This window comes from Budorcas taxicolor, chromosome 11 (genome assembly GCF_023091745.1).
Source record: "Budorcas taxicolor isolate Tak-1 chromosome 11, Takin1.1, whole genome shotgun sequence".
Taxonomy (NCBI): domain Eukaryota; kingdom Metazoa; phylum Chordata; class Mammalia; order Artiodactyla; family Bovidae; genus Budorcas; species Budorcas taxicolor.
The window spans coordinates 66,710,358-66,722,692 of NC_068920.1; the positions used below are offsets into that span (position 1 = coordinate 66,710,358).

The 12,335-nt window shown below is 48.3% G+C and overlaps 1 protein-coding gene across 3 annotated transcripts in view; it reads left to right on the plus strand.

Annotated features, from left to right (window-relative positions):
• The window catches only part of IL1R1 (interleukin 1 receptor type 1), an 88,580-nt gene that overhangs the window by 25,831 nt on the left and 50,414 nt on the right, over positions 1–12,335 (plus strand). Inside the window, exon 1 of one of the 3 annotated variants that reach the window (XM_052648722.1) lies at positions 9,844–9,955. The exons of the other annotated variants lie outside the window; for them this stretch is intronic. The gene's annotated coding sequence lies outside the window, so the exon portion shown is untranslated. Of the gene's footprint in view, positions 1–9,843; positions 9,956–12,335 lie in introns of those variants that run through there. 3 annotated transcript variants of the gene reach the window in all.

Sequence of the window (12,335 nt, forward strand, 5' to 3'; positions counted from 1 at the left end):
GGATGTGGGATCTTCCTGGACTAGTGATTTAACCCATGTCTCCTGCATTGGCAGGTGGATTCTTTACCACTGAGCCTCCAGAGAAGCCCTGCCCAAGCTTTTTGCAGAAGTTCTCAAACTTGTGATTTAAAGACCTCCTTTCACTCTAAAAATTATTGCGAACTTCAAACTTAAAAAGATCTGTTTACCTGGGTTAACTATTGATATTGATCTAGAAATGAAATTAAATATTAAAATGAATTTTTATTAATCATTGAAAATAGGAACTTCATTACCTGTTACCATAAGTCACATCTCCTTTATAAAAATTATTAGATTTTTAAAACAAAGTTTAAAACTAGAATTTTTTTCCGGCATTGTTTTATACTGTTTCCATTGCTGTGGAAATCTCACTAATATTTGGCTCAGCAGAAGACAAGTTCTTGTATCTGCACCTAGTCTTTGAGTTATTATAGATCATGTGGTTTCTTGTGATATTCAACCCTTGAGTATTCATTGGAAGAACTGTTCTGAAGCTGAAGCTCCAATACTTTGGCCACTGGATGTGAAGAGCTGACTCACTGGGAAAAAATCCCTGATGCTGAGAAAGATTGAGGGCAGGAAGAGAAGGGGAGGGGGCGCGGCAAAGGATAAGATGGTTAGATAGCATCACCGACTCAATGGACATGAATTTGAGCAAACTCCAGGAGATAGTGAAGGACAGGGAAGCCTATAGTGCTGCAGTCCACGTGGCCCCAAAGAGTCAGACATGACTGGGTGACTGAACAACAATAATGGAAGCTTCTTGTGAGAAGACATGTGTAGAAAGAGAACAGGCTATCTTTGAATTCGTATCAAAGTAGCTTTGACTTTGTAGACCTCCTGGGTGGGTCTCAGGGACCTTTGAGAACCACTGTGTGCTTCCCCGTAGCCCACCACACTCATCTGTCCATGGGGATTCTGCAGGCAAAAATACTGGAGTAGGTGTGGGTTCCCATTCCCTCCTGCAGGGGATCTTCCCAACCCAGGGATGGAACCTGGGTCTCTCGCATTGCAGGCGGATTCTTTACCATCTGAGCCACCAGGGAAGCCCCTTGAGAACCACTAATGTAGAATATCTTTTACTCTTTAACAATCTTTTGTCAACATTCGTACAATTTCCTCTAAACATCTTCCTGCTGCTTGTGTTCAAGCGACTGTGATGGCTAATAAGTCTTTCTTCAGTATTCTTGGGCTTGGCAAGACTGGAGACAGTGGATTCATAGCCTGCCCCCTCTCTCTCCCCTTTCACTTTCCTTCCTCCCTTCACAACCTGGGGAGCTTTTCTTGTTAGAACCTGGCAGTCGCCAGGCTGTTTTTCACTTACATCAATCACAATCTACTTGTTTCCTCAAAAGTCTTGATCCTGGCTAATATTCATTATTTCTGGTCTATGTTTTATAAATATTCTCAAAGCATTTCCAACCAAAATTGAGAGAAAGTGAGGCATGTTCATGGCTGACTGTCATATCTGTGACCTTCCAGAAACTGTAGCAGAATTCTGCTGCCAGCCAAGAATGAGTCAATGGGCCTGGATTGCAGGCAGATTCTTTACCATCTCAGCCACCAGAGAAGCCCTTCCTTAGCTGATACGTTGACTAATGCTGATATCCAGGGTAGTGATATGGTTGATATGAGTGTTTTGGGACAGACAACAGAGAGATTCCCCATCCTCCCCCCAAAATACATGGTTCTAATCCCTGAAGATATTATATTTACCAGAGAAATAAAAAATATAGATATGAAATAGTTATGGACAAAGCATTATATTTATGAATGTAAAGTAATTATGTTGTTGTCCAGTTGTTCAGTCATGTCCTACTCTTTGTGACCCCATGGGCTGTGGCATGCCAAGGGCTCCTCTCTCCTCCGCTATCTCCCGGAGTTTGCTCAAACTCATGTCAATTACTAATGTTTAAAATAGCTTCATGCTTCTAGAGGCTACATATATTGGGTAGCACAGATCTAGAGGAATACAAGAAGGCATCTTTGGTGCCCATACTGAAGTCACACTCAGGGAATCTTCTGTGTCTCCTGCCCAAAACTGGTCCTGAGTCTGGATCCTGAATATTTTATGCAGTTATTGAGGAATTAAGATCACAGGCTTCTACTAGGGTCACTCTTGGGATGACTCAGGGCCCCATGGCATTGGCCTTCTCTGAGGTCGATACCAGCTGTATTCTTGACCACAGGCTGAGCTCATCAGTAGGTCTAACCATCCCAGAGTTGGGACGGCTCAGCATCGTCCATCAAAGCTCTTAAGTCAGAGACTTACTAATAGGAATGCAAGAGGCAAAGAAGGCACCTGTGGTCCTATGGCCTCATCTCCCAACCCTTGGACCCAGCTCCATTCTCCCTGGGGGAAAAGTGAACAGGGGTGACTGTTGGAGAGCAGTTCATCAGCTGCCAGGTTTTTGCCAAATTGTTCGTTTTGAGAAAAGACAAGAGAAAGGCACGCTGCTGCTGCTGCTGCTGAGTCGCTTCAGTTGTGTCCGACTCTGTGCGACCTCATAGACGGCAGCCCACCAGGCTCCCCCGTCCCTGGGATTCTCCAGGCAAGAACACTGGAGTGGGTTGCCATTTCCTTCTCCAATGCCGGAAAGTGAAATGTGAAAGTGAAGTTGCTCAGTCTTGTCTGACTCTTAGTGACCCCATGGACTGCAGCCTAGCAGGCTCCTCCATCCATGGGATTTTCCAGGCAAGAGTACCGGAGTGGGGTGCCATTATAGGTGAGTGTTAATATAACCTTTGGAAATTAGGGAAACGATTAAGCAACTAGGCATTCTTGAGTCTGCCCAGGTTTTCCTTCTGCTTCTGATGTCAAAAGTCATGACCTCGTCTTACTTCTTCCAAGTATCTTCGCTGACAGAGGCTTACTTCTCACGGGTTCTACTATTTCTTGGAAAATCATGGAATAACAACACTAGAAACTTTTTCATTCTTGCAGTTAGCATTTGCTGAAAAGTACAAGATTATAAGCTACTTCCCTTACTCTAAATAGTGTATTTAAAGCTAACACTATTTGACCATCTCATACCTCCCATTTTTCCTTTATTTGCTGGTGAGATAGATATTAAGGAACTCTGTGACTAGGAAGTGTTCAGAGGTGATGATGGAGAAAAGAGATCAGTGTCATTTTAATTCTGGGAGATGTCGCAGCCTGGGCTGACTTGCCATGGTTCAGGATGGGCCATGGAGAATCATGGCACATTCCTGAGTGTGGCCATTGCTTTGCTGGTCTGTTATTGTGCTACAAACTCAGTGACTTAAAACAACAGTGTATTATCATCACTCATGCTTCTGTGGGTTGAGGGGACTCAGCTGGGAGGTTTTCCTTTGGTGCCCCTCCTGGGTTTGTAGTCAGATAGAAGCTGACTAGAGTTGACTGGCTTAATATCCAAGATGGCTCTCCCATGGCTGGGGTAGGTCCTGGCTGTCAGCTGGGGCTGTGGACTGGGGTACATCCATGTGGTCTTTATGGGGTTTAGGGTTTCTAATAGTGTGACAGTCTCTGGAGAGTAATACTTCCTACTAGGTAGCTTTGGGCACCAAGAGAGTCCTCCAAGAGACTCAGGAAGAAGCTGAAAGGTTTCTGATGATCTTGCCTCAGAAGTCCCAGAAATTCCATTCTACCTCATTTTATTGGTTGGAATTGGTTGAGTAAGTCACTGATTTAAGGGGATGCCAGATTCAAGGGAAGGGAAATCTGACTTTGCCTCTAAATTAAAGGAGGAGTAGAGAATTTTCATCCACCTTTAATATATTTGTTTAGTCACTCAGTCATGTCTGACTCTTTGGGACCCCATGGACTGTAGCCTGCCAGGCTCCTCTGTCCATGGGATTCTCCAGGCAAGAATATTGGAGTGGGTTGCCATGCCCTCCTTCAGGGGATCTTCCCAAGCCAAGGATCGAATTCGCATCTCCTGTGTTGATAAGTGGATTCTTCACCGCTGAGCCCCTGGGAAATCCCTTTAATAAGTACTACAGTGATCATGTTGAAAGGAAGGAAACCACTTAAAGAAATTAAATTGGCAGTTATATTCCAAAAGGATCAAAGGGTTGAGAGGTTGCAACATCTGGATCTTGGAAGGTGCTTGGGGTGCTCGGGGAAAAGGGAAAGTAACCAATTCTAGAATCTTGTAGAAAACCAATGATGCTGGGACCATGTAGAGTTACAAGGAAAGAACATTAGATTTAGAACTGTGTTTAAGGAAAGCAGTACTCTTGTTATGTACTTTGTATATGACTAAGCACAAAAGGTTCGCTCAGCCCTTTTTTTTAATGACGCAGGGAAGTTGGTAACGGCTGCCTTTTGGATGGTGATAGATGATGTGGTCATATGTGCTCTTGTGTTACGTGTTGAAGCGGTCACCAAATCAGAGACACCCTGGTATAAAAGAGAAGGCCCGCCAGGCCAGTTCTGCTAGGTTACTAACAATTCGTGGAAGTTACTAAGGCAGTCGGCCATTGGAACTTGCTGTATTCTTTCTGTGCTAATATGGCAAAAACCAGATACTAGGAGCCTCTGTGGCCATTTACCTTCATTGAACAAGATGAAAACTGCAATTAGAACCAATTGCTGGCAGCGCTGCCTGCTGTGTGTGTCTTTTCTTCTTCACGAAGGAGGTTATGTGCACTTGTGTGCGTGCTCAGCAGTGTCTGACTCTTTGCAACCCCATGGACTAAAGCCCAGCAGGCTTCTCTGTCCGTGGGATTTTCCAGGCAAGAATATTGGGGTGCATGTCCATTTCCTCCTGCAGGGGATCTTCCCAGCCCAGGGACTGAACCTGTGTCTCTTGCATCTCCTGCATTGGCAGTGGATTCTTTTACCACTGTGCCACCTGGGAAGCACACAAAGGAGGTTAAGAACTAGTTTATTTTCCATGAAGTTTTCTGATATTTTATACTTTCTCCCCAGCTTTCCTCTTCTAGTTCACATGTAGCTGTCTGATTGGTAAAATTCTTAACAATCAGAGGAACTTGAATAGAAAGATGATCACAGAAATTTCCACATCAGGAGGAAGTTTTTCATGCTAACAATTTTTAAATTAAAAAAGTAAAGGAAAAACTGACCTAAAGAAATGAATACACGTTCATTCCTTGGGCACTTAACAGTGAGTCCAGCATGATGAATGTACACATGCTGGCATGTGATTGACACTGTGCTGTGCTCGTGATTGACATCAGAGCCATTGGTCTCCGCTGGCTTCTTGTCCAGTTTCACGAGGGTGCTGAGATATCCATCGTCCACCTGAACTTGTGGAACTTGCACTCATTGTGGAGTGATAGGGCTGAGATGCATCATTGATATGCAGCTTCTTCCCTGAAGAGTCAGAACTGTAGGACATGCCATCACTGCTCAGGCCCACAGGACTCCTCAGAACAGTGGGTGGTAGCTCTTCGGCGCTGTGCTTACTGACACCACGGCTGCTGCCACTATGTGAGTGGGAATGCCTGTCACTGCTGGGGTGGTAGCAGTTGGAAGAAAGTTCCTCATGCTTCTCCTTAGGGTCCCTGCTAATATTGTGGGCCCGAATGCTTGCCCATCCCACGACCTTCATCAGAAGAGCTGTGTCCTTCTGAAGAAGAAACTTTTACAGTTACGTGTAAACTTTACATGTAAACTACTTATGTAGAGAAAGGGAGCCTCCAGCCCGTTAAAGCTACGAAGCTGCAGTGACAGGATGTAGAAAGAGACATAGATTTAAAAAGTCATTATTTGGAGGCCAGTGGATGGAAAATGTGTGAACGGAGCAAGAAAGCTAGACCGTAGAAGGAAGTCCATCTAGGACAGTGGTTTTTAACCTCTCTCAGGGAACACTGTGGTTCTGTGAGCACTTACCGGCAGTTCCATAAATAACAATAAAAAGAAAACAGGCGTAGCCAGAGTCACAGAGGCCCCTTGTGCGCACATGTAATTTTTGAAAAACTTTTCCACGACTGAAGTCAGCTTAGCGCATGAAGCCTCATTTCCATCTGATGCCAGAAAAAAAAAAGAAAAAAATCTTGGCAATGCAGAGCTGTTTAGTCTGCCCTGGGTTACGGCTCAGTCTCTTTGCGTAACCTAAGAGAATCTGTTCAGAACTCGTCCTTCTTCAAGCAGCTTGTTTTCCTCTGGACGGTAACTGGGACTCTTCGGACGTGATGGAGGTGGAGGTAGGGAAAGCTTTCGGCTTGTCCTGGGGTGCGGATAAGGGTTCTGCCTGAAGGTCATTCTCTGGATTTACATCCCCCAGTGGAGACTGAGCTTGCCCTGCTGGTCCCCACCTGTGCCAGCTCATCTCAGCCCCGCTGATGTCCCCTTGGAGGGTCTGGGATTCTGAACACTGGACCTAGCGAGGCAGCCTGGCCCAGGCCCAGCATTTCTGTTGTCCAGCTGCCCCTGGCCTGGGCCATGCTGGACCCCAGACTTTGCTACGACATGGGTGGTGTCCAGGGCTAACACCTCGGGGAGCCCAGGAATTCTGGTCTCTTCCAGGGTCCCCTCAAGCCTCCTCTCTCGGGAGGAGGCCAGGGTCTCTCTTTTGTTTGGTGGCAGAGGAGAATGGGGTGCTGAGTCTCCTCTCAGTGACTGTCCAGGGTCAGCAAACACCAGGCATCTCTTCTGTGCTTTCCTTCTCGCCTCCTGCTGAACGCTGCTCCTCTGGGTGGGAAAAATACCTTGCGCTCTTTACATGAATGTACATCCTTCTGAACTCAATGGTTTATGATATAAATGAGAGGCTCAGAGTTTACCAACATTTTAGCTTTGGGGAGTCAAGGAAACAAGCACATAAACTCTCCCTCTTTAGAGCTGTCGTGTCTGGCGTCAATGTTGACAATGGACAATCCTTCAAAGTGTCATGCCTCGCTGGCCATGGGCAGTGTCTTGTGTTTCAGACCACGAGAGCGTGCTGTACCAGTTGACCAGGTGCTGTTCCTTTCATGCATTGTAAGATGTTCCTCCTGAAGAGGGTCACGTGATCTGAGGAGCTTGACGGGTAGGAGAGAGACTGACAATTCTCAGGGAATACAGTCTCTCTTAGACTTCCCTGTAGCTCAAAGGGTAAAGAATCTACCTGCGATGCCGGAGACCAGGGTTCGATCCCTGGGTTAGGAAGTACCTCTGGAGAAGGGAAGGGCAATTCACTCCAGTATTCTTGCCTGGAGAATTCCATGGACAGAGAAGCCGGCCAGGCTACAGTCCATGGGGTCGCAAAGAGTTGGACACAACTGAGCGATTAACACACACAGCCTCTCTTAAGGAAGTTGGTTCGGGGGTAGCAGACTCTCCCCAGTGAGAGTCTCAGAGGTGGGAGGGGAGTGAGGGACACACACTCCAGCAGTGTTCTGTTGTTTCTGTTGCTCACACTTGTCACACTACATGTGTCGTTATTTTCATGAAAGGTCTCTGACCTAAAGTATACCCTGCCTCTACAACATCTGTGTGATGCCGAGACCAGAGCAGACAGTGACTTCGGTGACAGTCTCCACCTTCTGAAGCCTCCAACCCAGGGTGGACCAGGGCAGGCAGACACACCTGTTACCTAGGAAACAGAGAGAGGAGGAGCCAGGGAAGGCATTCAGCACAGCTGAGTGAGGGAGGTGATGAATTCAGGATCCCAGCAGAACAGTGGTCACAGGAGAGAAGGGCAGGCTTCCAGGTCTCATGCCCACAATGGGGGGCTGTTTGAGGGTCCCGCATGGGTCGAGGGGCCCAGGCATCTAGCAGAACAGCTGGGGTAGGGGTTTGTGGGAGGCATCAGAACATAAAGAAAAATGAAAATGTAATTATTATTTCTACATGATCGCACAAGTCAATTTTACTTTCTACTTGTCAATGACTTTAAAAACTTCCATTGCATAAACAGTAAGACAGTTGTGCCACTTCTGGGCTAGTTCTGCCGTGCTGAGCTGGTCCCCCTGTGTCAGGGTCATTGACTGCCACCTGGACACATGCAGTGAAGCAGTTTCAAGTGGAAGATGCAGAGACTCGGCAGCACTTGGACACACACTTGTCTGCAATCCTGCGCACATGTTCCAATCACCTGGGTCTATGGTGACACATGTTGTTCAGTCTCTAAGTAGTTCTGACTCTTTGCAACCCCATGGACGGAAGCATGCCAGGCTTTGACTTTGCTCAGACTCGTGTCCATTGAGTTGGTGATGCCATCCAACCATCTCATCCTCTGTCGTCCCCATCTCCTCCTGCCTTCAATCTTTCCCAGCATCAGGGTCTTTTCCACTGAGTCAGCCCTTTGCATCAGGTGGCCAAATTGTTGGGAGCTTCAGCATCAGTCCTTCCAGTGAATATTCAGGGTTGATTTCCTTTAGGATTGACTGGTTTTATCTCCTTGCCATCCAAGGGACTACAGTGGTACTAGTGGTAAAGAAATCACCTGCCAGTGCAGGAGACCTAAGAGACAAGGGTTTGATCAGGAAGATCCCTTGGAGGAGGACATGGCAACCCACTCCAGTATTCTTGCTTGGAAAATTCCATAGACAGAGGAGCCTGGCGGGCTACAGTCCATGGGGTTGCAAAGAGTTGGACATGACTGAAGTGACTTAGCACACATGCACGGGAGCTTTCAAAACTCTGATATTTGGGTCTCAGCCACAGAGATTCTGATGACACTGATCTGAGCATCAGCAGTCCAGATCCTCTCGGTGATTCCAATGTGCAAGTTGGGTTTTGAGAACTATCACCTAAATAGGAATTCACTATGAGATGGGACTTGTGATGAGTTCTCATAATGCTTTATCACCTGAAGCCTGTTCCTCCGAGAAAGAGGAACCATACGAACTCTGGAACCAGATAAAAGAAAAAGAAAAAAAAAAGAGAGAGGGAAAAATATCATTTGTGGTCTCAAGGCAGGCATTAGAGCAGAAGAGCTATGGCTGCTGGACGATTTATGCTTTCTTCCATTTCAGAATTATCTGGGGCAGCTGAAGTTATCTCAGTTCCTGAGTTTCTGATGTGGATATTAGAGATGGGTGAGGGACACCAGCGTCTGCCCAGGCGGGAAGGGATACAGGAAGGGTGGTGTGTTCTATTAGGAAGGAAACAATCATCCTTGACTCCGTGTCTCCTGGGAGGTTGGCCAGTGAAGTCCTCAAAACAAGCTAGGGGCCAGTCACTCGCCGGAGGCACAGATTAGAAAGGGAAGGGTTGCTTGGAACCAAGGGGGTGCACTGGGACCTCAGCCTTCTCCCTGCGTCCATCCTCCCGACGGAGGTGTAGGTGTGACCCATTCATTGCCTTCCTCTGAGTTTAAAACGAACTTAAGTGAGTTTTAAGCTTAAAAGCCCACGAGGTCTGGCCACGAAGTCTGATATCAAGATTGGACCACATGCCCTGCTGTTCTCTTGTCCGGGCCCATAAGAATAACAATGAAAGCAGCAGGTGATTTGTGGAGCATCAGCTCTGCGCCTGGCCCCAGGTTTACAGCATTAGCGCCTTGAAACTGCTCCACGAGGTGGGCGCCATTACGATCCCTTTTCGCAGAAGAGGAAACAGCGGTTCAGAGAAGTTCAACAAAGTGCCTGAGGCTGGCTGAAGGTCAGGCTTGGGGACAGGAGTGTGAGCGTCCCTGGGGTGGAGAGCTCCGCTGGAAATCGTGCCCAGGGGCCCCGCCGAGGGGGTGGGGGACATCCACGGGGCCGAGGTCACAGTGAGTCGTCCCCTCTCTGTCCCGAGGGGCGCGCGGCCGCCGTCCAGGGTCCTGCGCGGGGATGCCAAGGGGAGGGTGGCGCCGGAAGGGGCCGGCGGTCCCCCGGCTCCCCGGTGGGGCGGAGTGAGAGCCGTCCCCGCCCCAGCGGAGCCGCGCCCGTACTTACCGGGCTCGAGGCGGAGCCGGCAGGGAGCGCGGGTCCCGGGCCCGACCCGGGGATGTGATGTGCCGGCTCCTAGGGCGCCTCCGCCCGCCCGGCCTCCCCGCACGCGACCGCCGGGCGCCAGGTAGGAGGGCTGGGGGCGAGGTTGGGGGGTGGGGAACGACTGTCGCTTTGGCACCTTCGCGCGGGGCGTCCCCTTTCCCTGCACAGCGCGCAGAAAGCAAGCGTCCTTTCTCCTGCTCTTGGTTGTCAGTTTGTCTTGTAAGAAGATTGCTGGCGGTTTAATCTGTGTTTTGTTGGTGCTCTTTTTGCGGGGAGGGTGGTTGTTTTTATTCCTGTGTGAACCAGGGGTAAAAGCTGTTCAAATCTGTCTTTGGGGAATTTGGCAGTCTTTCTGGAGGTTTATTCTAGGGTGTGTCTGTAAATTGCTTGCAGGCGTTTTAATCCGGCCAAGTTGAACTGGTTTGGGAGTGGCCCTCCTAGGGATTTGGGCTGGAAAGGGTTGTCTCCTGGAGGAGATAGTTACGATGCCCTAACCACCGTGGGGAAGGGTAACTTGTGGCTCCTCCAGATGAAGGTTGACACTGAGTGGGGTAGCTACAGACACTGGGGTGACACTCATTCTTAACAGGCGTGCACCGCACTTTACAGTTTATAAGACCGTTTATACCTACTGCTCTTTTATCCTCCCAGCAGTCTCCTGAGAGACATGCCATCATCACCCTCCTGTTACAGCGGAGGAAACAGAAGCTTAGATGGGGTGATTAGCTTGGTGGAGGGCTGGCACCCAGAAGGAGACAGAGACCTCTGGACTCCACATGGTATGTGCTAAGGCGCTCAGTCGTGTCTGACTCTCTGCAACCCCATGGGCTGTAGCTGGCCGGGCTCCTCTGTCCATGGGATTCTCCAAGCAAGAATGCTGGAGTGGGTTGTCATTCCCTTCCCGACCCAGGGATCAAACCCCCGTCTCTTGTGTCTCCTGCATTGGCAGGTGGGTTCTTTCTTACCTATTTTATATCCTATTCAGTACTTCATTTAGTATTTTGTAGTCATACCCCCTGGTGCTCAGATGGTAAAGAATCTCCCACGATGCAGGAGACCTGGGTTCGATCTCTGGGTTGGGGAGATCTGCTGGAGAAGGGAATGGCAACCCACTCCAGTATTCTGCCTAGAGAGTTCCATGGACAGGGAGCCTGGCAGGCTACAGTCCATGGGTTCACAAAGAGTCAGACATGACTGAATGACTAAACAAGTTTACTTAACAAATGTTAATCGAGTGTCTACTGTGTGCCGGGTACTCTTCTGTGATAAGTACTGAGGACAGAGTAGTGAACAAGATGGGTGCTAATCGCTGTCCTTGATTGGACAGGAGTCTGCTTGGTGAAGGAGAGGACATTGGAGGTCTCTCTGCCTGATGGGATTCTTGGAGATTTGTCCCAGTGGACAAAGTGTGGTTGTCCTGGGCGTCACTCGATACACTCTCAGCCGTGCTCCTGGACGGGGACAGATGGAGAGCCTGTGACGGGGCTGCATCCCTGGCAGGCGTGTCCATCTGGAAGTAGGCAGAGAGGTTGTGGAGAGCATCTCACTGATCAAAGTGGCAAAGCTGGCAACTGCAGTGAAGCTCCCAAAGTGCTGGGGTTAGGGAAGCACAGGGGTTATTCTTACGCTATTAGCTCGTGACAAACTCAGTGTGAACACACTGCTTTGAAGGACCGGAGTCGACAGGGCCTCTGCCTCCTGTTGCTCCCCGTCTGCTGCTGTCAGCCGGCAGTTGCCTGTGTTTTCCTGTCTTCCAGGGTGTCAGGTAGGCTGACAGGACCTACACTGTGAGCAGCTTTGCCCCTCCTTGAACCCCATTATGTGCTGGGCCCCAGGCAGTGCTGTTGCAGCCTCCTGGCTGTGGCACGTGGGAACCTGCAGAGTGATCTCACCGAGTGCGGGAAGGGGCTGGCTTCCCAAGGGCTGTGGGTCACCAGCATACTTTGGAGTTCAGCACCATGAATTAAACATAGGAAGAAAGCAAAACAACAGTGGAGACAAGGACGTCCCTGGTGGTCCCATGGTTAAGACGTCACCTTCCAAGGCAGGAGGAGTGGGTTCATTCCCTGGTCAGGGGAGCTAACATCCCACATGCCACAGGGCCAAAAAACCAAAACATAAAACTGAAGCAATGTTGTAATAAATAAGATGGTACACATCAAAAAATTTTTATTTTAAAGCGGAGACAAAGTGAAATCTAGAAATGTATAAAAGGTAAAGCTTGATGAACTATGTACTTTTAAAAATTGAAGTATAGTTGATTCACAGTAATTCAGGTATACAGCAAAGTGATTCAGTTATTCAAAAATCTGCAAAATTCAGTTTGCAGATTCTTTCCCATTATGTTTTTTTAATTTATTTTTAATTGGAGGATAATTGCTTTACAGTGTTGTGTTGTCTTCTGTGATACAACAGCATGAATCAGCCGTAAATATTTATATGTCCTGTCCCTCCTGAATCTT